This window comes from Cydia fagiglandana, chromosome 2 (genome assembly GCF_963556715.1).
Source record: "Cydia fagiglandana chromosome 2, ilCydFagi1.1, whole genome shotgun sequence".
Classification (NCBI taxonomy): Eukaryota; Metazoa; Arthropoda; class Insecta; order Lepidoptera; family Tortricidae; genus Cydia; species Cydia fagiglandana.
Genome location: NC_085933.1, coordinates 26,593,769 through 26,619,503, shown reverse-complemented (window position 1 = coordinate 26,619,503; position 25,735 = coordinate 26,593,769). Strand labels below are relative to the sequence as shown.

General features: G+C 40.5%; 1 protein-coding gene and 1 long non-coding RNA gene across 2 annotated transcripts in view; one reads left to right on the top strand and one right to left on the bottom strand.

Annotated features, from left to right (window-relative positions):
- Positions 1-25,735, top strand: part of LOC134679545 (V-type proton ATPase subunit C) — a 175,292-nt gene that overhangs the window by 87,662 nt on the left and 61,895 nt on the right. The window lies entirely within an intron of this gene.
- On the bottom strand, positions 7,589-10,011 carry LOC134679371 (uncharacterized). Its single transcript, XR_010100324.1, has 3 exons — positions 9,582-10,011; positions 9,257-9,419; positions 7,589-7,672 (listed from the first exon to the last, which is right to left on the bottom strand). It is a non-coding gene; the product is annotated as an uncharacterized LOC134679371 (long non-coding RNA).

Genomic DNA, 25,735 nt, shown 5'->3' with positions numbered 1-25,735 from the left:
AACACGCACCCCATTACGCGGGTATTGTCGCAGTTTCCGCGCGTAATTTCTGCGTAATACGCCCGACAATTGGGTAGTTTTGAAAAAAACGCCTTGCTAGTTTAAAAATTGTCGTGATTTTGCGTGCGTAATACGCGCTAGTTACGCGTGCCCCATTGCGACAATTCCCGCGTAAAAATCTCAAGGGATCAAAATTTTACGCACAAATATAGCACCGCTCCGCGCTCCGATGCAAATATTAGGGTGAAGGATTTCAAAACAAAAGTAAAGAGCACTCGCTAGGTTCGGCGCGGGCTAAATTCTGGCGGGTACTCAAATATGGCCGAGCGTTTTGCGAGCCGAAACATACTGAATAACCATATTAGGTCTACCATCTGTAGGCCACGATGTCTTCCGGAGAAGGCATCCTCGTAACCTCCCGAGAGAAAAATAAAACTCGAACGCAATAAGGTTGAAATTTCGATTTCAATTAATTTGTGTCCGGGACTCAGGAGGTTCTGCGGGAGTAAGAAGTTACAGTCAAACGGGGATACGCCGCCGTGCCTTGCATACGGGTAATGAGCGTTATCCCTTTGTCGCGGATTCTAATAGATGGCGGAGCGTGGGCACCAGCGCTGGCTCCAGAGTGTGTCGATGGTGAGTGACGCGTCGGGGCAATATTTGCACCCGGCCGCCAGCGTCCGCCACGATCATTCGCTCCGAAGTAAACGCGTCCGTCGGAAAGATGTCGATGTTTCGCGTCTCGACACCCACTAGTGGCCACATGTGTAACCTCACTGAGATGGTGTACAGGGTCAGTATATAAATAATCACTAGCAACAACAATTCGGTATTATTCATCATGCAGTCGAGTATAACACATGTACTTTTGAAATGCGCGCCATCTTATTCGGGCCCACATTGGATGGCGCACACCCTACAAATGGGGACAACGCGGCACATAGTTACTCAACATTGGTCGAAACTATATCCTCCTGGGTCCCGTTCTCCTTTTCAAAGGACATATAAATAAAACAAACAATTATGCGTTTTTTCGTATACATGCCGGGCCCAGTCCGTACGTACACCTATACAAGGCGTCCCACCGCTATGCCACATGGAGGGAAAGTACCCTAAATATTGTAGATGGAACATTTTACTGAAAGAAGGCATTATTTTAATTTAAAAAACAATTTAAACTGCATTCATAGATTTTTAAATAATTACATGGTTGAACCGGGAATCGAACCCACCGCACGAGAAAAAAAATCACCCTGTAGCTTTATCATATATACCGATCGAAAGACTTGATCATAAGGATAATTTTTTGCTAAATAACATAGTGTCGGAAATAAAAGGAAGCCCATGAATTTTAACATTTTTAATTCAAAATTAATCAATTTAATTTATCAAATGCTCAAAATGTAGTCTCATTCTGTTGAATACAAAGCCGCACTCTTTTGATTAGTTATTTTGCTAAATTTCACATCAAATGTTAAAATTCATGGTCTTCCTTTTGTTTCTGACACTATGTTCTTTAGCAAAAAATAATCCTTATGATCAAGCCTTTCGATCGGTATGATAAAGCTACAGGCTGATTTTTTTTCTCGTGCGGCGGGTTCGATTCCCGGTTCAACCATGTAATTATTTAAAAATCTATGAATGCAGTTTAAATTGTTTTTTAAATTAAAATAATGTCTTCTTTCAGTAAAATGTTCCATCTACAATATTTAGGGTACCTACTTTCCCTCCATGTGGCATAGCCGTGGGACGCGGTCAGTAATGGAAAAACAGTGCAAGTCGTGCGGTGGTACAGGCCACCATCGCAGAAGCTCTGCGAAGTGTACCAACTACCTGCCTCCGATTCGAAAACGTAAATTGAGTGATGGCGGGTGGATTTCAAATTCAGGCGAAAAGTTACGTTTCGATGTTTATAAAAAAAACTAGTAGGTTTTACGTATTGCAATTTTTTTATACGTTTTTAAGTAGTCTTACCTTAAAGTTCCTTCAATTAACAACTCCGATAAATGAACAGTTTTTATATATAAAATGATTTATGTGTCTAAAATCATCACCGTCTACCAAAAAAATCGGAACCTCTTTGTTTGTGGTGAAAATTATCGAATACCTAACGTACGATTGCGATTTTGTTTTCATTTTTAGATCACCCAAGGCGTTGTTTTACATATAAAAAAATATAAAGTTATTCCGTCACAGAGTACGTACTTTAAAAATTAAATGAATTTTTGTCACGAGTATTCGTCAACACCGTCAGCGTATTGTCAAAGCCGAGGTAGTTATGTATTTATACAGCAAAATATAGCGAGCGTACCCCCGCCCGCTTCCTCAGTTCGGCTTAAGCAGCGAAAGCGAGTGCACGTCTCCTTATGCGCGCGCTAAGCAGAAAAATATAGAAATCTGTTCCTCAAAAAGTGATTTGTCACGCTGTTGCGTCATAACCATCCAGGAGAAGTTTACAGTAAGTACTTGTTTGATATTAAAATCATTTACCTACGATAATGTCACTCTAAGGGAACATACTTGGTGTGACGCTGTCGTTGCTATAAATGATAGTGTTCTAGAACAATCTACGATAATGCGTAAAATCGTCAACACCGTAACCGTCATCACCGGCTCTCATGCAATGGACGGTTATGATCCCATATGTACGGTGATGACGTTTTTTCTAAATTTGTTCAATAACATTGCTTTTTTTACACTAGGATAACCAATTATTTCCCAGATTATTGTATCTTAAGTCTACGAAAAACATTCTTACTTGTAAAGCAACATTTTATTAAGTACGAGTGATAAAGATTATTTACAATAATATTTTAGAAAACGTATGAAATGGGGCGTATATCATTGCATAGCAGGCCTCCAAACTCATTTATAAGCGAATTTTGACATAGTTGTAGAAAATGGTGTTTTAAACAACATACTAAAAAAAGTATTGGTGGGTGGGGGTGAAGCTAAAGGGTAGAGAGGGGTTAAAGGTCCCATTTTATAGTTTTTCGTCAATAACTCATAAATGGTACCCCATAGCAAAAAATGTTCTAATACAAAAATAATCTACATAAAATTCTCTACAAAAATATTCTATACACTTTTTCGCTAGGATCAATATTTAAAAATATATTGAAGGGGGAAAGTTAATTATAAGCAATTCTACACAATTATGTGAAAGTATGTGTAGTTAGTTTGCGTTTTTATCCCAGGTGATTATATGAGAGGCGATATTGCTTGGTATGACTGTTCCTTGGATCATACAAAAATATAAAATATCTGTCATTTTCCTAAACGGCCTCCTAGCCTAGTCGGTAGTGACACTAGTCACCCTGCCTACGAAGCAGGAGGTAAATAAGCTGGTGCAGGTTATCCCCTCAAAACTCAAACTACATTCAAAAAGTCCTAACTCAATGGCAATAAAAATATTCAATAAAATTAGTAACGAAATAAATAACACCAAGTCCGACAATGAATTCTTTAAAAAACTAAAAGATCACTTAATAGAAAAAGCTTACTATACTTTAAATGAATTTTTTCACGACCAATAACTGCAATTAATAAAGCACCTATATAATAAATAATATACCTAATATAAACATATATAATCACTAATATACTTAATCTAATTGTACAAAAAAACTCTATCTCCTCTTGAATAAACTGTTTGCTGTGCCCTACGGGGTGTCATGCTGTACACAATTCTATGTAATAGGTTAAGATACAATGTGATATGCAATAAAGATTATGAGTATGAGTATGAGTATGAGGTCCCGGGTTCGAATGCTGGTAAGGGAATTTATTTGTGTATTTATCACAAATATTTGGTCCTGAGTTATGGATGTTTTTTAAAAGATAAGTCGGGCCCTGGAGGGAAACTACCTTAAATCCTTAAGCTGGCTCATTTTACTTAAAGGAGACGTTCCTTTATTTTTTTAAAGAAACAAAACTGCATATATATATATATTATCTTCACCCTCACCCATCAGTACTTTCAATATGTTGTTTAAAACACCATTCCCTACCACCTAACCAAAATTCGCTTCTACACGAATTATGAAATGAAAATGGGGGAACCCATTTGGCAATTTGGTGAGCTATGTATAAGTCACGAACTGAGTAGTATAGCACCTATGGTAAATTATCAGCATATTTTTCTGTATTCTATTATATTTATGTTACATTTATTTTCGCCAATCCCCGTTCAAATATAGGTATAAATTTTTGGCGCGTTTTAGGTTGGGACTTAAGAATTCCCTTTTCTTTTTTTCAGATACTCGAGTTGAAAAATATATACCAAATATTATAATGAAGCTAATATATTATGTACTAGTTATAGACACAAATCGCTACATGCCAGATGAAAATCTGTTTGCACAAATTTTGGAAAATTACACAGTATTAATTTCTACATACCAGGGTGGAATTTGTAAAGCCTTATGCGAAGATTCCGAAACTATGATAATTCACAAAACATATGAACAAATATCTTGTTCCTCGTATTATTTTCCTTATATTGAAAAAATAGGAACAAGAGAAAATTTGCAAGAGCTGTTTCAGAATATGTATGGTGAAATTTTTATTAACAACCTGATTAAGTGGTCGCTCGATTTGCGTCATGTGTGGGAAAATTAATTTACTGAGATGATTACGTGGATTTACTTCTTTGAGATGATTACGTGGATTATAAATAAATGATTTAATAATAATATTATTATAAGACTGATTTAGCTAAATGGGTCCGCCTTTACGATGCTATAAGATGCAAAATATTGAATTTGATAACGATAACTTTTCTAAGACGAAATAACTAATTATTGCAAGAATAATACCAATGGTAACAGTCTACACTTATACTTTATAATTTTGCGTTTATGTATTTTTGAAGCAATAAATTTAGTTTAAATATTTTTTTTTTCAGATAAGCACTATGGGTAAAATAAAAGGAAGTTCAGGAGAAACTCTGAAAAAGAAAAAAAAATTGCTTTAAATAAAAGACGAAGATATGCAAATATTAAACAAGATCCTGAATTGTATGAACTTGTGAAAGAAAGAGAAAGGAAAAGAGACAAAAAGCGGAAAAGGAGAGGTCAATTTGAATCAATAAATAATAAAAGTCCAAGAGAACAAAGAATACAACGACAAAAATGGCGTGAAGCAGCTAAAAGATCTCGAGAAAGAAAGAAGAGTGAGAGAAAAGAAAAACAGCTTGCTATAAAGCCAGTATTCATTAATATAGATGATGGTATTGAAAGTAATATAGCCAGCAATGAAAATAAACCCAAAGATGCCATCATTGACAATCTCAAAGAATTTAATTGTAATTGTTCAGCCAAAGTCAGAAGACTCCGTTACTTGGAACTTAAGAAACGAGCGCGATTGCTGAAACTTATTAAGGAATTAAGAAGAGAAAACGCCCGTCTGAAACAAAAAACGGTTTGACAATGTTATTAAAAATCAAGAAAAAAACAAGAATTTTGACATAAAAAATAAATAAAAACAGTCCATTGAAAGAAAAAAATATTAAAAATGTTATTAAAGAATTTTATACTGACGATGCCAATAGTACAATATGTTCAGGAAAAAAACAGTACATAACACGATTCAAAGTGCAAAAGCAAAGAAGGTATCTCAGAGGAACGATTAAGGAGTTGTACTCAAAGTTTTTGAAGCTACATAGGGTTAATGTAAGTTACGCAACATTTTGGAGATACCGTCCTTTTTGGGTATTGCCAGCCTCGTCAGCACAAAGAGACACATGTATGTGCATGGTACACGCCAATATTGATCTCAAACTGGAATCTCTGAGCAATGCAGGGATTATTCAAGAAAAGAACTTTGAAGAACTGCTGGACAGCCTCTGTTGCTCACGATTTAACGAAAAATGCCTGAAAAGGGAATGTGATTTATGTAAAAACAACATCCTTCAATACAACGAATTTCTGAATGATAAAGAGATTATATTATACAAATGGATACGCTCTCAAGAGTTAGTCACAGTAAGAACAGGGACTAAAACATGTCCAATTACTAGAAAGGAAGAATTCAATACAAAACCCCTCGATATCATCAATGAGTTACATTCAGATTTGACGCCATTTTTTGAGCATTGCTTTTTGATCCAAACACAATATAATAATTTGAAGAACTTAAAAGAATCTTTAACAGTCAACGCCGCTGTCATACACATTGATTTTTCAGAGAATTATGCGTTGAAAGCCACCAATGAAGTTCAATCCCTCCATTTCGGTGGTAGCCGCAAAGAACTTTGTCTTCACACTGCTGTCATTCATGCATTTGATTTCCAAATAAGTGATATAAAAGCAACTTCAGTCTGCACAGTCAGCGAATGTTTAAAGCACGACGCTCCAGCCGTATGGGCACACCTCATACCACTTATAAATAAAGCAATGGAAATTAATCCATTTATAAACATATTACATTTTCAGTCTGACTCACCGACATCTCAATACCGAAATAAATATATGTTTCATATAATGACACAATTGTCCAATGATTTTCCACAAATTACCGAAATAACATGGAACTACACCGAATCCGGGCATGGTAAAGGCGCTACTGATGGGGTTGGCTCAACGGTTAAAAGAACGGCTGATTTTGCAGTTAACCATGGCACAGATATAACATCTATTGAAAAATTTATAACTATCGTACAACCACGCACCAATATCACGATGATTGTTGTTGATAAAACTGAAGTAGAGAACAGAGGAAAGATGATTCCTGATAAGCTTCAAACATTCAATGGCACTCTGAGAGTTCATCAGGTTTTATGGCAGCGCAACTGTAACAGATTGACTCTAAGAACTTCAAGTTGTTTCGAATGCACTTATGGACAGGTGTGCAGTCATGGAAAACATTTAGGCTTTATGGCAATAACAAGTTCCTGTGGCAAAACCAAGAGTCGAGCTAAAAATAAAAGCCAGGTCACAACGCTAAAAATGACCAAGAAATCAACTCTTTCAGATATCACGAATTTACCATCTACTTCTCATGTTCAAAACAAAATTGTAGCTAAACCATCAAATATAAAAATATTGTCAAACAAGTTAGTCACTCTCCATACGAAATCCATAAATAAGTAATTCTATTAAATGCGGAGAGAACATTATTCTGTGAATCAAAGATACAAAATAGATAATATAAAGTAAATAAACATTTAATCAAGTTGTATTTTATGATGATTAAATACAGTATTGAAAATGTAAAACTTGACTGATACTGATAAGTAAAAATAGAAAGCTACAAAATCAAGCTATAGACAAAGAACAAAAATATAAATATATAAAAGATATCTATATACTCGTAATAGTAATATTAGTTTAAGTTTGACAGATAGAGGATAAATAAGTGATAAAGAGTACAATGCTAAAAATAAATAAAAAAACTAGTACTTTATCATGACAAAGGCCTCTAAGGCATCACAAGAGTAATCATTAAAATAGACAAAATAAGAGATTAAAAGTGTGAAAAGTTTTCGAAACAGATATGATATACTAATCAGTACGAAAAAAGTATAATGTGATTAGAACTAAGTAGATAATTATTATTTCGTATTATGGGCGCCTAAAGAATCACAATACTAATCATTAAACGGAAAAAGGCAGAGATAAAGGTGAGAAAAGTTATCGAAACAGAAATTATAATAATCGGTACGAAAAAAATACTAAGTATGTTAAGAATAGAAGACTGATTATAACTAAGTAGATGATTATTTATTTTTATCATGTTATGGATGCCTAAGGCATCACAACTGTAATCATTAAACGGAAAAACTGGTCAAGTGCGAGTCGGACTCGCCTTTCAAGGGTTCCGTACATCACATAATTTTCAAAATTTTTTTGTACGTGAAACGTCTTGAAAAACCCGAATGGGTCAATCAAAAACCAGATGTAACATGAAGTTTTCTGGCGTTGTGGCTTATATATTTACATCTCTGAAGATTAAATGCCGAACAATAGTACAAGTGTCCAAATGCGTAGAGCTGAAAACAGTGAAAACTCGAGCGTCCGACGGGTCGCGCTTCCTACAACTTCCGAAAGTGTTTTAAAAGCGAAGGCCGAAGAGAGATAATACCTACAGGATGGCCAAAAATAAAAGTGTATTTCCGTAGCCAGGGAGGTTTTGGGATTATACTGAGCGACTTTTAGTATGGGACCAACCCCGAAATCGCGAAAAAAGAAGTATCCTCCCATAGAAGACGGACCAGCCTAAATGTATGAAACAGCCAAATTTTTCCTCGCGATTTCAGGGTTGCACGTTGGCAACGGGAATACACTTAGTTTATTTTTTAGCCACCCTGTATACCTAGTGCTTTTTAAAACACGTAACAATAGTAACCTAATCAATCAGTATAGAGTCAGCAACAGAAGTTGCTAAGCGGGTGAGTGGTTTAAAATGATCTGGACGCGACTTTATAGTTAAGACCATAAGAGCATGTCAAGGTAATTTTGAACAACTTCTGCTGTTGACTGTACTACAAGTACCATTGCGGCTATGTGCCAGTTACAGCCTAATCGCATTTTTTGTCTTCAGTCCGACTCACGCTTGAAGCTAAAGGAACGCCACTTTGGGACGCTTCGGGCCTTCGGCCTTATGCGGATATCGGCCTATGGCCTTCGCAATAGCTGTCTACATCACGTTTCACTTAAACCATTGCGGCTGTGTCCCTAAAAAAACGTTAACCGCATTTATGTTCTTAAATCCGACTCACGCTTGACTCTAGATTTCTAATAGGTTTTCCTGTCATCTTTAGGTAAAGGACTATTTTGTGTATTTTTTTTCAGAATTGTAGACCCAGTAGTTTCGGAGATAGAGGGGGGGGGGAATGGTCATTTTTTGTCTATTCTCTTGAATAACTTCTAAAATTTTTATTTTAAATTTATAACAAAAATATATTTGAGATTCCCAAAATGAGCTCTTTCACGATATAGTTTTCAAAACTTTGTTTTTTAATTTTATCGTTTACCCCCCAAAAGTAGCCCCTATGTTTAAAATTCATTTGTTGACGTTACATATCCGTCTTTGGGTCACAGACCTACACATGTGTACCAAATTTCAACTTCATTGGTCCGGTAGTTTCGGAGCAAATTGGCTGTGACAGACGGACAGACGGACAGACAGACGCACGAGTGATCCTATAAGGGTTCCGTTTTTTCCTTTTGAGGTACGGAACCCTAAAAAGGAAGAGATTAATGGTGAGAAAAAGTTATCGAAACAGAAATTATAATAATTGGTACGAAACAAATACTATTTTAAGAATAGAAGACTGATTTTAACTAAGTGGATGATTATTAGTTTATATTGTGGGTGCCTAAAGCATCACAACACTAATCATAAAACGGAGAAGGAAGAGACTAAAAGTGAGAAAAGTTATCGAAACAGAAATTATATTAATCGTTACGAAAAAAATACTATTTTAAGAATAGAAGACTGATTTTAACTAAGTGGATGATTATTAGTTTGTATTATGGGTCCCTAAAGCATCACAATGTCATTAAACGGAAAAGAAAGAAATTAAAAGTGAGAAAAGTTATCGAAATAGAAATTATAATAATTGGTATGTAAAAAAATACAATTTTAAGAATAGAAGACTGATTATAACTCAGTAGATGATTATTTTATCATGTTATGGATGCCGTAGGCATCACAATTCTAATCATTAAACGAAAAAAGGAAGTGATTAATGGTGAGAAAAGATTACGAAACGGAAATTATAATAATCGGCACCAAAAACTACAATGTTAAGAATAGAAGCTTGGTTAAAACCATATAGTTGATTATTTAATAATTTTGCTGATGTTGTTGTTGTTAGTGTGCCTATAAAGCTAATATTATACAATTAAAGTTGTAAATTTATTATTGACAATTGAAATAAATATACCCATGTTTGTTGATTTGCTCAAAACAGTTGTTTTATTTACACCTTGTTTAATAAAACGTCATTACCATACCCATGATGTCATCACCGTATTTAATAAAATCATTACCATACCACCGTGGTCATCACCAGAGCTCGGATAGGGTGAGCTATTTGCCTTATATATGACATAAGACATGTCAAATTATAAGGCAAATAGCTCACCCTATCCGAGCTCTGGTCATCACCGTCTCATGTTATAATTTTTCAAAGATCATAATTTCGAAAATATGCCATCATTTCGCGTATAAATATGACATAATTACTCAGTAAACATCACACAACAAATTAGAGTAGATATGCTCGCATTTATTCAATAAAAATAAAAAATAAAATTTTTGTATGGTGAAAATTTTCTTGATGAAATCCACCCTGGCGCAGCGCAAACCCTGGATATCTACGTCGTCAAACGCGGTCTGTGCTCCGCATTGTGTCCTCTTCTCAGTCTTCTCTCGCCTCAACGCCGATCCAGACTGCTCGAAGAGATCAGACGGGACGTGCGTGACCTGTCGCGCATCTAGATCCAACTGGGCATATTTTACAATCTCTACATGAAGACTGCCCCCGCTCTACCTGACATACCGGATGTGTTGAATTTCGTTTACGCGATGAAGGGCAAAGGACTGTACGCCGAAAACTTTCATGATTATTTAACATTATGAAACTACACAACGGGACTTAATCGCGTATTTAAGTTTTAAGATTTACCTCTGACGTTTCGAGGACGGCGTTTTCCCCGTGGTCTCGGAGGAGACTGGCTCAAGTTGACATCAACATCTAACCGCGCGAGTTTTACGAACTACTTGGTCTTGTTTATCACTTTGAACGTTTTGCGCACTAGGGATGTCACTCTGTCGACACACAACACTAACGATATTCGATTTATCGACTGTCGATATTCGTTTCCGCTTACATTTACTAACTAATACAAATACTAATACGTCGGGGCGCAAGTTTCGACACAACTCGTTGCTAAAGAGATTGCGCAGTAAATCCAACATCCGTGTCGAAATCATGGATGAGTCGTACACGTCACAGGCGTGACGACTGCGCTGGGGAGTTTGTCCGACGTGCCACAGCGAGTTTGATCGGGACGAAAATGCCGCAAAAAAACATACTCATCAACCATATTAGGTCTACCCATCTGTAGGCCACGATGTCTTCCGGAGAGGGCATCGTAACCTCCCGAGAGAAAAATAAAACTCGGACGCAATAAGGTTGAAATTTCGATTCTGGTGGTCTTCGACAAGTCTGGGACTCAGGAGGTTAAAGAGGCATCGCTTATTTCGGCCAACAGTAAGTAGATGGATCACTTTGTGTACGAGACGTTCGACCACCGCGGCGTGTCGATGGTGTCACGCCATCGAGCGTTGCTCGAGAACGAACAGCGGCTCGAATATCTGAGACTGCTTTACCGGCAGCTATATTCCATGTTGGATGACGCGGCTAGGGCCCTAGGTTTCCTGGAGCCCCAACGCGCCGATCATTTGACCAATATTGTGGCGCGGTTTTACGCTCACGGCCAGGCCGCCTCGCGACGTTTTTATTTAAAAGATCCGCGTTGCGCCAGTGTTTACGAACAATTGTTGGGCACCCGGCTCAGAGATCACTAGACGACGCTGTCGGTGCGGGCACTTGGCGGCACATCTAGTGCTGTTGGAAAAGGTTACTTTATTTCTGTCGAGATCAGTAAATGTTATGGTAAACTCTAAATCGATCAGGCTCTTTAAAAATTGACCCATGTAAATTTCACTAGTCAGATGCGCCGGCCGGCCCTGCACCGCCACCTGGGGTGTGCTCACCGTCCAAGCGGCGGTCGCTGGCGCCGTGGGCTCGCAAGTGCACGATAAATATAAACCGTACTCTTCTAGACCGGAGGGTTTAATTTTGAGCGTCGACCGGAGCCGATACCCAAAAACATTGATTTCGCCCAATTCGACAAAGGGCACATAGTTGGCAAACAAGTCAAAGTGTTTAATGTCGACTCGGAGGGTATCGGTCGCACGACAGACGGTGGGGAGAGACTGCGGCGGACCCCGAGCGCCGGCATCATTTGCGTCTATCCGCACGTTCGCAAAGAGGTGTTGGTGCTTTTGTATTTGGTCCATTTCTCAACTTACTACATACATAGGAGGTTTATCTTTCATAGTCTCCGTGTCCTCTGGGACTCGGTACGGCCGCGACGAATCGTTTGCCGCCGTATCCGCTCGTCGTCCCATTGCCCTACCCAATGAGGATTTTGTAAAAAAAAATTAAAAGAAAATACACACACCAAAGAGTAAACAAAAAAACAGTGTTATTGTTGTCGTGCACGCGACACTAGCACTGTTTTCCGAGCTATACTCGCGTAATTTGAGCGTAATTTTTGATCGAGTGTGTGGAACCGATGGCCGCGGAGCAGCTAGAGTTAGACCAAAAAAGGCTGCAGCGATTTAAATGGCCCATGCAGTGCAAGTCTTATGACGTATACATTCGGGCTATCAAAATCGCTGCAGACTTTTTTTTGGTCTAGCTCTATGTAGTTTGCAGTGTGCATTTGAGATTTTCATTCCGGGCCACGCTCTTGTACCTACTGGCGCGGCCGTATCCTGCCTCCAAGTGGTCTGGCGGGCATGGACAAAACGGTCGGCAATCAATCGGCGCATGGTGAGAGAGCCGGCCACGGCGAAACTCAATTTGACGAGGGGCAGGCGCGCAATCGAAACACGGCACGGAAAAAGTAAACAAACTTCTGTCAATGTATAAAATATTTTCAAAACACGATAAAACCGTACATAAAACCAGCACAAAGAAAATTATATTTAACATTGTTTGTTCGGTTTTGTCAGCGAGAAGAAAACGGCTAAAAGCCGACTATCGACTTGCAAAAAATCGCGGTACGTGTTTCCGCTATTCGCGGGAGGTTCTGAATAAAACTTTTTCTAATAAAATATTTCTTTATTTGTACCTAGGTTCTTTTAGTTGTTACGAAATTATATTTCATACTTTTGACTTTTCGGCGAAGTAAAATATCGTGAGATGAGAGAACCGGACATATCCCAATAAGGCCTACCTTTACGCTATAAATGTTTACACTTAGAAGCGGTTAGTGATCTAACAAAAAATGCTTTCGTAATGACGCTTAGGAGGTTTATTGAATCGAAATTAGATGCACTAGCGGTGGATTCTAGCGGGGGCGCGGGGACATCGGCGGAGGGGGTGCATCATGCAAGCGCCAGCACAGCAAAGCCTAGTACATTGCAATTTGGGAGTGTCTCGCGACAACAAAATCAACAAAACATGAGTGCAGTGAATTTTAAAAACGGGTGCACGGCGTGCGGGGACCGTTATCATAACTTTACGGTATGCAGATTCCAGAGTTTCGTGTGCAGTAGGTGTGGGAAGATTGGTCATTTAAGGCGCGTTTGCCCAAACCCGATGGAACAAATCGGTGGGCCGGCGGGTAGGCGTCGAGATGGCGCTTCCACTGGCCGGGGCGCGCGGTCGCGGTGGCCGCGCGGGCGCAGCGGAGGCCCACGCCGGGCTACCAATGCATATTGGATACAGAACAACGAATATCGATCTACGGAGGAAGTGGACGAGTGCTCTGAGGACGAATGTATTAATCAAATGTCCTTAGCAGATTACAGACCGGTGAGCATAGCAATCAGTGTAAATAATGTTCGTCTTATAATGGAGATTGACTCGGGGAGCGCTATATCGTGTGTTAGTGACAAAGTGTATGAGAATTTGTTCCAATTGATATAGTCTTAACATTATATGATCATGGTAAGATTAGACCATTGGGCTATCTTAATGTACCAGTGGAGTGTAATAATGTTAGAAAGAATCTCGATTTGTATGTCATTAGGGGCGGGAATAGTACAAATTTGTTGGGCCGGCAGTGGATGGCACATTTAGGGTTACGCGCGGAAGTGCCATTGCCATTAAACTTTGTGGAATCGGGAACGGAAAATGAAATTGTGAACGATATTTTTTGCAGGCATAAATAGTTGTTTAATGGCGGGCTGGGTCGGTTCACGGGCGGGACGGCGACGCTGCGCGTGCGTCCTGGCGCAGAGCATCTAGTCTTTTATTTAACAGCACTTTTTCACATTGAACATGTAAGACGTTCATCGTCAATTAAATAGTTTTAAAATATAATTTTGGGTTTTAATAAGTATATTAAGGCTCCGTAATGTACACTACGATACAATGACCTTTAATGTCGTACTATAATCACGTGACCAGTGTTGTCAGCATAGCAAAAATCATAAAATAGCACTGGCGCGCCCTCAAATCCCACGACTCTTCTCTTTCCGCACAGACTCTACCGTGGCGCCGCAACTCGGTCGCATGCTGTCCGCGGCATAACTAATGTGGTACGTATATGAAATTTGGCAGAACGAATATACTGGTGAAAATTACAGTCCTAAAAGATTGGCATTTATTTTCTCAGCGCCTGCGCTGCGACAAAGTTACATAGGTTTAGCATACACACCGTAGTATACCACCGCCGGACCCTTCCCTGATCTAAAAACTAGCATTTCCGTCTTAAGCACGTCATATTTTAGGCTGTGCATGCTGGCATAGCTCAGATTGTCGAACATATAACCTCCTGAGTCCCAGACACAAATTAATTGAAATTGAAATTTCAACCTTATTGCGTCCGAGTTTTATTTTTCTCTCGGGAGGTTACGATGCCCTCCCCGGAAGACATCGTGGCCTACAGATGGTAGACCTAATATGGTTGATCAATATGTTTTTTGCGGCATTTTCGTCCCGATCAAACTCGCTGTGGCACGTCGGACAAACTCCCCAGCGCAGTCGGTGATTCATGCCAATTCTCTGAAACACTCCCGTTCTCTGGTTGCAGGCCGAACACGCCTGTGACGTGTACGCCTCATCCACGATTTCGACACGGATATTGGATTTATTGCGCAATCTCTTTAGCAACGAGTCGTGTCGAAACTTGCGCCCCGAGAACGACGCTGTGTTCATAAACTTGCTCCCGGCGCCGTACAGCACCAGCACGTCGCTCACCCCTCCTCCGTCAAACACTTCCCTCACGATTCGTTCCTCGCACTTGGCGATACGAATGTACTTGTCCAATCCGAGTCGCGTCAGTTTGGAGTGCGTCTCGTACGGTACTTGCATGGCTTCGAACCACTTCATGCGAAACACGCTGTATTCGATCACGTGATCCGTATTTTTGGAAGAGACCGGAAAATTGAGTGATTCTCTATCCTTTTGCATCTCGGCCAGTATCGGAGCGATGAGTTTGTTGCGTACGCGATCTCTCTTCCATTCGAGCGTGTGAGAACGTACATATTTGCGCGTGACCCGTTTGAAGGAATACCGCTTGGATTCGACGGTGGCCAGGGGCACGCGCGAGCCGGGGTCCACCGCTATAACTCTGTCGTACTCGACGCGCCGCTTCTTCTTTTTCTCCGTCATCTCCGGCTTGGCACACCGATTCATCGAGAGACTCACGCTCACGCCGTCCGTCTGAAGACAACAGCCGAATTTGGTGGCCGGCACGTCCAACCACGGTGTCCACAGTTGACTAAGATGATCGGTAATTTTGTTCCACGTGCCGGGGACGGTATCAGGAGCGACTCGACGCAGCAGCTCGAACCATCCTGTCGATGTATACATCACGTGCTTGAGTCCGTGCGACGGCTGTGGAAATAGACGGAAACTGCGCGTCTCCATTCCCTGCTGTATGCGCATCCATTCGGGTACGGTCTTCCACCACCGCGAACCCTCCACGGTGTCCTTGTTGATGACGGTACACACGCGAGCGATCTCCCGGCTCGTATTGTCGTCGCCGTCGGGCAAAATTCTGCTATAGTAGGCTCGAAAGAGACGTTCGTCGTTGCGCTTCACTTTGAAGTAGCGAGCCAGTCTCGAATACGCGTGCATAGTTATGTTGGTGCGCAGTGTGGTCTCATACTGCTTGGCCAGTTCTTGTACGATAAACGAACGCAGCTTACCATCGTAACGACGGTGATCGCCAAAGTACCTAGTGTATGATTCGGCGTACGGTCCTTTGCCCTTCATCGCGTAAACGAAATTCAACACGTCCGGTATGTCAGGTAGAGCGGGGGCAGTCTTCATGTAGAGATTGTAAAATATGCCCAGTTGAATGTAGATACGCGACAGGTCACGCACGTCCCGTCTGATCTCTTCGAGCAGTCTGGATCGGCGTTGAGGCGAGAGAAGAGGACACAACGCGGAGCACAGACCGCGTTTGACGACGTAGATATCCAGGGTTTGCGCTGCGCCATCACTCAATTTACGTTTTCGAATCGGAGGCAGGTAGTTGGTACACTTCGCAGAGCTTCTGCGATGATGGTCTGTTCCACCGCACGACTTGCACTGTTTCTCCATTACTGACGAGCCAGAGTCGTCCGTCATGCTTATATAGTTGTACGTACGGACTGGGCCCGGCATGTATACGAAAAAACGCCAATAAGGTTCATAATTGTTTGTTTTATATGTCCTTTGAAAAGGACAACAGGACTCAGGAGGTTAAACTGACACCGATGAGACACTGACGAGTCGAAGAAGTGAAGGACTTAGGGGTGCTGCTGAAGTCTCAGGAGGCTATGTGTAATCAATTTAGTCCGTCAATAGGTCAGGAAATGAATGCTCAAAAAACGTTGTAGAGGGAAATGCGAGAAACACAATTTTTGACTCCGTAACTTTGTTTCGACTAGTTAGGAGGTGAACATATCAAAGTCCCCGGCCGTAGCCCCGGTGCTATACCAAAAATGAATTCAGCACCCCCGATTTATACGAAAATGATACCAAACTCGGCCTAGCAACTTCACAAATGTAGATATCAAGATAAAATTGAAAGCCCTAAATAAACTTTCAAGAGCGGATATCTCAAAATCTATTCAAGATATCGAAAAACTTGACTGTATAAAACTTGTAACAAATTTTATCAGCTCTCGGTTTCTCTTAGTAGTCATGTCGCTAAGACGCAAAGTTTCCAAGATATCAATGAAATACCAAAAAATTCGACCTTCTTTCCCCCCTCTACCCCCCAGCACAGCACCGGGGCTACGGCCGGGGACTTTTGATATGTTCACCTCCTAACTAGTCCAAGCAAAGTTACGGAGTCAAAAATTGTGTTCCTATCTTTTCCCTCTATAACTTCTTATTGCTTGGCCTACAAACTAATCGCAACAGTTCGCGGTCCCGCGCTCTGTGCGCGACTCTGTCGCGGGCCTGGCCGCCGCAGGTCTGCGTCTAGCCGAGCTTCACATTCTACGCCAGTCCCAGTTAACCACATTTCCTGAAGAGATGGTCAGTCTAGATATCCATCCAGTCCAGCTTTTGCCACAGACGGCCTCGCCGGCGAAGGAGCGGGGCATGGACTGGAGTTTACTCTTTCCGAACTGCAGATAACGAAAGTACTCCTGTCGCTGGGCGGGTACCGCGACGACGATCGGCCCGGTGCCAAGATGCGCCCGGTGGACACGCCGCTCACGCGCGCCCCTCTCTCGCCGGAACAATTGCCGTACGAATTTCGCCTGGCGCCCGAGAGCTTCTCTCTGCCGCGGGCATCAGGCAAGCCCCACGATCGCGTGTTCAGCACGGTGCTGCGCGAGTTTATCGAAGAGACGGGCCTATCGGATTGAAGCACGTCATGCTCCACGGCAGAACCACCATATTATTTATCTTAACACAGGTACTATTCACACATAATATTACATATATGTACCTAGTTGTTGACAGTATAATTAATTTCGCCAACATAAATCCGCAGACAACGCCGACATCAGGGCACTAAAATAATTACTTGTTTTTATTTACTCGCCATTAGATTTTACTGCAAGTTATCAGATTGTAAGCTTACAAAAATGCAACAAAAGTATTTAGATAGTGGCAAAGGAAAATAATGTGCAATTACCTTCTTGAGTACCTTGACCATAAATGCTAATTTACCATCTAAAGCTGATACCATCGTGGATCTACGCTGCTACTCAAACTCAAACAATAATGGAATGCTGCTGGTCTGCCAGGCGCTCGCCGCGCCGTGTGTTTGTTTGCTTGCTTGGCGAAATTTGTTTATAGTTGCACGGTAACTAAACAATATTTTTGGAAAGTTAATAAATAGTTTGTTGATTTTATTCTAAAAATTTCACGCTATATTTACTACATTATCTCTTTCTCAAATTATTTCGGTCACTAAGCAAACCTCTTATGCCGGCTACATACGTAACGATAAATCGTTGCGATAAAACTGTGCAGTCCGACTGTGCATATAAATCGAACCGTGTGTATGACAAATCGTTGTCGAAAATCGTTGATCGGTGGCAGTTGCAAATTATATCAGAAAAATCGTTGTCGATGCGAACTGCACAGTTTTATCGTTACGTGTGGATGGCGATCGGTCATTTCGGCAGTACTTCACGTAGCTTGCTTGTGTGCGCACGTTCGTTCCTCAAGTAAATATTCTATTCTATTCACAGAAAATTTAAAATGCTTGCAAATGGTATCCGCCAAGTATGTATCAGAAAAATAGAACCCGAAATATAATGAAAACTCAACGATGGCCGGGCTCCATTTACGTGACGGTGTACAGTACCCAATGCTGAACAAAATTCATGATTACTTAGTTATACAAAATTATATAGCAAAAAAACTTATATTTTTGGATAGCTCATAAAATTTCCCGTATATTTTGAAAACATTTATTGCGGTAATGTTGTAATCTATTGAGTTAGAAGCATGTTTACCAGTACTTATGTCCATGCACGGTAAAAAACATATATTTTCAATTATTTTGTAAATGACTACAGTTATGACTACGGTTATTAGAAACCAATTATAGTACGTTTAATATTCTTTCTAATGGTATCCATCACCAATAGGTCAGTAGAATATAGAACACGAGAGATAATAGACAGTTGAGGTCGGTCGCCCGCCCTCTACGTGACGGTGCGTAGTGACCCATGCTGAACAAAATTCATCATTACTCGGTTATATAATATCATACACCAATAAAACTTATGTTTTTGGAAAGCTAATGCAATTTGTCGTATATTTTGTACTGACATCATTAATTGCGGTAAAGTTATAATTTATTGAGTTAGACGCATGTTTTGTCAGTACTTATGCCATCCATAAACGACATATCACACGAAACGATCGGTCCCATAGGACTCAAGATGTGAACAAATATCAACGCTCGGCTGCCCTAAGCAGAAAACAAGTAACTCGGTTTTGACAAATTTTTGAGGAGAGCAAAAAAACGTAATTTGTCAGTTTTGTAAGGGCGTTACTGCCCGAAAATCTCAGAACCATTCTACACAAATTCAAGTATCTCGTGTTTAGCTTCTTAAATACTACTAAACATATTTGGCTCTCCGCTCAATCAATTTTCATGCAATTTTGAAGGAACATCAAATGAAAGCTCATAACATAATATATATGAATAGTCTTGGAAATGTCACGATTCGCCGGCGGCCAGGCGATAAAAGTAATTCGAATTTCCTGTCTAGTGAGATCGAAGATGATGATACGGACGGCGTAAGGAAAATAATACGGGAAGAGTTTTGCTCAACCATAAATGAACGCCTGACGAATATTATTAGCAATGCCGTTAGAAACCAACTTGCAGGCATAAATAATAAAGTTGCGCTGCTTACTGAAAGAGTATGTGCACTGGAGGAAAAATTAAATTGATACTGGAGTCAGTTACGGATTGCTGCCATATATGACCCAAATTTTTTTTATTAAGCTATGAGCTTCATCACATATGATCTCTGAGTAATTCTAAGCATTTCTAGCCTCGGAGGCGATAAGAAGCGTGAGTCTAGTCGAGGAGGGCGGAGTACAAAGATGGCCGCCACCCGTCATCATTCAAAAAAATCTGTTCTGGTCTTGGTGGCTACTAGGGCAAGTTTGGTATCATTTTCGTATAAACCGAAGACGTGGAATTCATTGCTGATATTTGTTTTTTTCAGTTTCATAGTAATTTTAAAAAGAAAAGAAAGTCCAACTAAGTACCTGCGCTGCGGTCATTTAATAATTTTTTTACCATCTTTTTGTAGTAGGATATTACTCAACGTGTATATGTTTAGAATCTGCATGAATTACGCTATATTATAGTATTTTTTTATATGATATTTTTGGCCACTATATAAAAGTTATTAGCTCTCAAAGCAAGAACCTCCATCCTAAATTTTCATCTTTTTACGTTTTTCTTGTAAAATTACTATGAAGCTAAAAAAAACAAATATCAGCAATGAATTCTACGTCTCCGGTTTATACGAAAATGATACCAAACTTGCCCTAATAGCCACCAGGACCAGAACAGATTTTTTTGAATAATGACGGGTGGCGGCCATCTTTGTACCCCCCCTCCCCTTATTGCCTCCCAGGCTTGAAATGCTTAGAATTACTCAAAGATCATATGTGATGAAGCTCATAGCTTAATAAATTTTTTTTGGGTCAACTTCATAACTGACTGAGAACAGTTGCGATAAAAGTGTACAAACGCTCAAAAATACATCACTTAGTAACTCTGACAAGCAAAGTCCTCCGGAAAAACCCATAAAACCAGTTCCTGTGGTATCATCTGTGCCGCGACCTGAACCTCCACGATCGTCAAAACCCAAGCCCGGGCCGTCCAAGAAACAAGGAAATTTAAAAACACCCACGGGCAAGGAGAATCAACCTTTACTGTAATTGGCGAAAACACCGCTATTGAAGATCGGGATGAGGGCGAGTGGGAAGAAGTGCGAAAACGCCGCCCACGTAAGTCCTTAGAAGTGACACGAGGTACTGCAGTTCCTGGCGCAACGCAGCTGAGCCATAGACGGCCTCGCCGGCGAAGGACCACGCGTCCATGCCCCGCTCGCCCAAAATGTCGTAAGATTGACTTTTTCGGTTCTATAAGAAGTGGGCCCGAAAAGAGGCCAGTTTAGATAGCCATCCGGGCGGGTACCGCGACGACACTCGGCCCGTTGACAAGAGGTGTGTTTTGCTTTTGAATGGACAATATTATTAACTTTATTTTATCTAATAAGTTTTGGGCAAAAATTTCATTTTTGGTACAAGCTTTTATCGCTGACTGTACTTTTCTTACGACAGACTACTAATACTCATCGGGACAATTCTAAAAACCCCTAACACAATTAGGTTGCGTGGTTTCATCACAGAGTTCCTATGGTCACCTCCTGTCTCCATCATCAGATCAGTTCGAAAGTACCATATTATTGTATTGTCATCAAAACTACATGCAGCTGCCAATTTTCATAACGCTACGATCCTTGGAAGTTGGTTAAATTAGTTACCTTAGATTCCATTACATAGTTAGTTACATACAGGTCGACGTTCCTATGGCCACCTCCTATCTCCATCATCAGATCAGTTCGACAGTACCATATTATTGTATTGTCATCAGAACTACATACAGCTGCCAATTTTCATGACGCTATGATCTTTGGAAGATGGTTAAATTAGTTACCTTAGATTCCATTACATACTTAGTTACATACAGGTCGACCTAATAAAAGCTTGTTAATAAAAATACTAATGAATTAATTGTGTATGTACTGGTACAAAAATAAATGAATAATTAGTGCTGCTTAATTTTAAACCTTATTTTGTTAAGCCCTATCCGGGTCCTAGAGTCTGTGCGGAAAGAGAAGAGTCGTGGCAGAAACGGGAACTAACATTTTAAATTTTATATGGCAATCAAACCTTTGACACTTGTCTTGTAAAAAGTAAACAAGCTTCTGTCATTGTATATTTTTATTAACAAAAACCGCAAGTTTTATGTATAAAATATTTTCAAAACACGATAAAACCGTACATAAAAATACAAGGAAAATTATATTTAACATTGTTCGGTTTTGTCAGCGGGAAGAAAACGGCTAAAAGCTGACTATCGACTTACAAAAAGTCGCGGAACGTGTTTCCGCTATTCGCGGGTATTGATGTTGTATTTAATATTAAATAATTACCTATTTAATAAGCCCCCTAAGTAACTTGTCTCCGGTACATAATCGGTAAGTATATTCATTCAAAATATATAAATTTTCATAAATATGCAGGTCATTCATGATCTTTAAAATAACTGGCAAATAGTCGTGATACTTGCCATTTTATGCATATTTATATGTAATTTCTTTTTCAGTATTGTGTAAAAGTACCTACCTACGGCGTCTCGTATAAAAGACCGCTAAGTAGGTGATATGCAAGCATTCGTAATCTACGTGCCGAATTCAAGCACATCCAGTTCAGATGAAGATAGTTCTATGAGTGTCCCTGCTTGTTCTGAAACCAGCTCAAACATAAGTGACAGACTTCGATTACAAAGAATAAAACTTTTTCTAATAAAATATTTCTTTATTTGTAAGTTCGTTTACTAGGTTCTGAATAAAACTTTTTCTAATAAAATATTTCTTTATTTGTAGGTTCTGTTAGTTACGAAATTATATTACATATTTAGCAGTGACTTTTCGGCGAAGTAAAATATCGTGAGATGAGAGAACCGGACATATCCCAATATTCATATTTATTATTAATAATGTACACATACATTACAAGTTTACAATGGGTGAAATATATCCCAGATAAAATTACAGTTCTATTGCCCAATTTCTACCCGATCTACCCGGTTTTAATTGTTGGACTGCACAGATTAGGCAGCACATAAATGAGACTCTCTCTTGTTTGGTACTAAAATTACAGTTGTATTGGGCAGATTCTTAACTAGTTTTAGCAGTTTTGTGAATTGCACTGTCACTTTTTAGTATCTGAGATATAAAAACAAGTGTGTGTTTGAAAAGAAAACTAGTGCCTGCGCTAAATCAGAGGATTGAGTTGACGAGCCGACACCACAATCAGGCTCCGTTTAGTAAGCCGTGGTAAAAAACCGGAACAAAAGGGATTCAAGTATCATGACCTTTAGTGTCGTACTATAACCACGTGACCAGTGTTGTCAGCATAGCAAAAACCATAAAATAGCACTGGCGCGCCCTCAAATCCCACGACTCTTCTCTTTCCGCACAGACTCTAGTAGTTATGTATGTGCCCACACCTAGCATTAAGTTGCATGTGCCCACTGTAGCTACTTGGTTGCAAATAAACATTGAAATTGAAATTGTGCCCGGTGTAGCGGGGCATGGACCACACGACCAAAATGTCGTAAGATTGACTTTTTTTGATTCTAAGAAGTGGGCCTCGTACAAAATATCTATACGCGACCCGCGCGCGTCTCGAGTAAGATGAAATGCACCGAATACCGAGCCTCGAGCCCGCCACAATGGATACAGACGAGGTGGATCTCTTGTTGCGCAATGCATACGCACCCTCTGCGGTAAACTCGGTGGAATTTACCGTGCCCGAGACTCGCGTTTGGCCAGTGGCTAACACAACCGCTCTCAGAGAGGCTCAACGTGACTATTATATGGCCGAGTCAAAATTTCAAACTTGCGAAGAAGTGATGCGTGTTTTGCGTAAACATTTGGCTAACGTGTCTCACGTCTCACCCTCATCCGGAGAACGAGGAGTTGCGCACGTTTTGCGATAACGTTAAAGCACGAGATCGCAAAGGAAAACGTTAAAATCCCGCCGCCGAAAGAGACCGCGCAAACGCAACCGCCGCCGCGTGCAGCCGTCGATCGGGCTAGCAGACCACCCCCGCGCATTGTAGAGGTACCGCACGGTACCTACGCGCCAATGTACCATAAACCTATACCTACGAATTACGGTGATATCTCCGCCGAATTGCCTACATTCGGCGGAGATATCACCGAGTGGATATCATTTAGGGCAGAGTTCGAAGATACGTCGCCCATGTTTAGTGCCGTCAATAACGTCAGTCGGATTAGGCGCGCACTTAAGGGCGAAGCTCGGACGGCCGTAAAATCAATAATGTACACGGTTCAGGATCCGTACGAGATAATGGAGGCGCTGGAACGGCAGTTCGGCGACCCTGAGGAGATTGTTCTTACGGAAATTCATAACGTCAAACGCATGCCGCGTTTATCCGAAGACAATTCTAATATAACCTCATTCGCCGCGCATGTCGCGAATGCCGTCGCCACCATTCGATCGTTGCGCCAAGAACAATATTTGACCGTAGTTATGCAGAAAGCGACCAAAGTTTTATTTTTGTCAAAGTGACTTACACCCTAAGTCAGTAGCTTTGGTCGCTTTCTGCATTGATAGCGGAAGCAGTTATAAAGTTGACCCAAAAAAATTTTATTAAGCTATGAGCTTCATCACATATGTTCCTTGAGTAATTCTAAGCATTTCAAGCCTGGGAGCCAATAAGAAATGTGTGTCTACTCGGATTTGTAATGGATTCAAACTTTCAACCCCTTTTTAACCCTGTTAGGGGATGAATTTTACAAAACGCTGAAATTATTTTTCCTGTCTTTTAATAATATCCCCAAATACAAAGATTCAAGTCCCGCGTTCGAAAATTTTTTTGTAATCCATACAAACTTTCAACTCCTTTTTCACCACCTTAGGGGATGAATTTTCAAAAACGCTGAAATTAGTTTTCTTGTATTTTAATAATATATCGTTTTACGAAGTTTCAAATTCCTAGCTTAATATAAAACTTGAACCCCATACAAACTTTCATCCCCTTTTTAACCCCCTTAGGGGTTGAATTTCTCAAAATCGCTTCTTATCTCTTGTACACTTTATAAATGTAATCTAGTGTGCAAATTTCAACTTTATATCTTTTGTAGTTTCGGCTCCGCGTAGCAAAAACCTCCAACCAAATTTTTCACCTTTTTACGTTTTTCTTGTAAAATTACTATGAAATTGAAAAAACAAATATCAGCAATGAATTCTACGTCTTTGGTTTATACGAAAATGATACCAAACTTGCCCTAGTACCCACCAGGATCAGAGTAGATTTTTTTTAAAGATGACGGATGGCGGCCGTCTTTGCACCCCACCCTCCCCCCCACTTCAGGCTAGAAATGCTTAGAATTACTCAAATATCAGATGTGGTGAAGCTCATAGCTTAATAAAAAATTTTTGGGTCATGTATGGCAGCGTTACATAACTGACTCCAGTATGATAAAAAAATTTAGTTGGTCGTTTTCTGCATATCTACGGTCATTTACACGTGCCTGAACTTGTGAATAAAATCGTGGATAAGTTGAATCTGATAGTGCGCTATGAATGGGCCAAATATAGGCAGTCTAACGTAGAATCACCCGGGTTAGTTGCGATATCCGAGTTTCTTAACGAAATTAGCACTGCGGCCAAGCGCATAAACCGACATAAGCCGTCCAACAGGTCACGGAATGCAGTGAACGCGGTTTCCTCTGTGCGCGAACCGAGAAGATCGAGCCAAGCTCTCTCTGGGTCTTGCGCCCCCGCGTTCTACCGTGACACGTCTGACGAATCACGGAGTGCAGTGAGTGCGGTTTCCTCTGTGCGCGAACCTAGAAGATCGAGCCAAGCTCTCTCTGGGTCTCGCGCCCCCGCATTCTACCGTGATACGTCTAGTAGATCGCGAAATGAAGGAGACGCGGTTTCCTCTGTGCGCGAACCCAGTCGATCGAGCAACGCTCTCGCTAGGTCCCGCGCCCCCGCGTCGTCCTTTCGCGACTATAGTTCGGATTCGGAGTCAGATTCCCACGAATCATACACACACGTGATACGAGAAATAGATCGCGTACTAGTAAATCGACTATAGCGCTCAGCCCAGGCAACAGACATCGTCTGTCTCTGTCTCGCGCGATGCGTGCGCCATATGTAAGAACGGCAAAGAACACAAAGTTAGTGAGTGTTCGAAATTTCTAGCCGCGACTATATCTGAGCGATGGGACTTGGCAA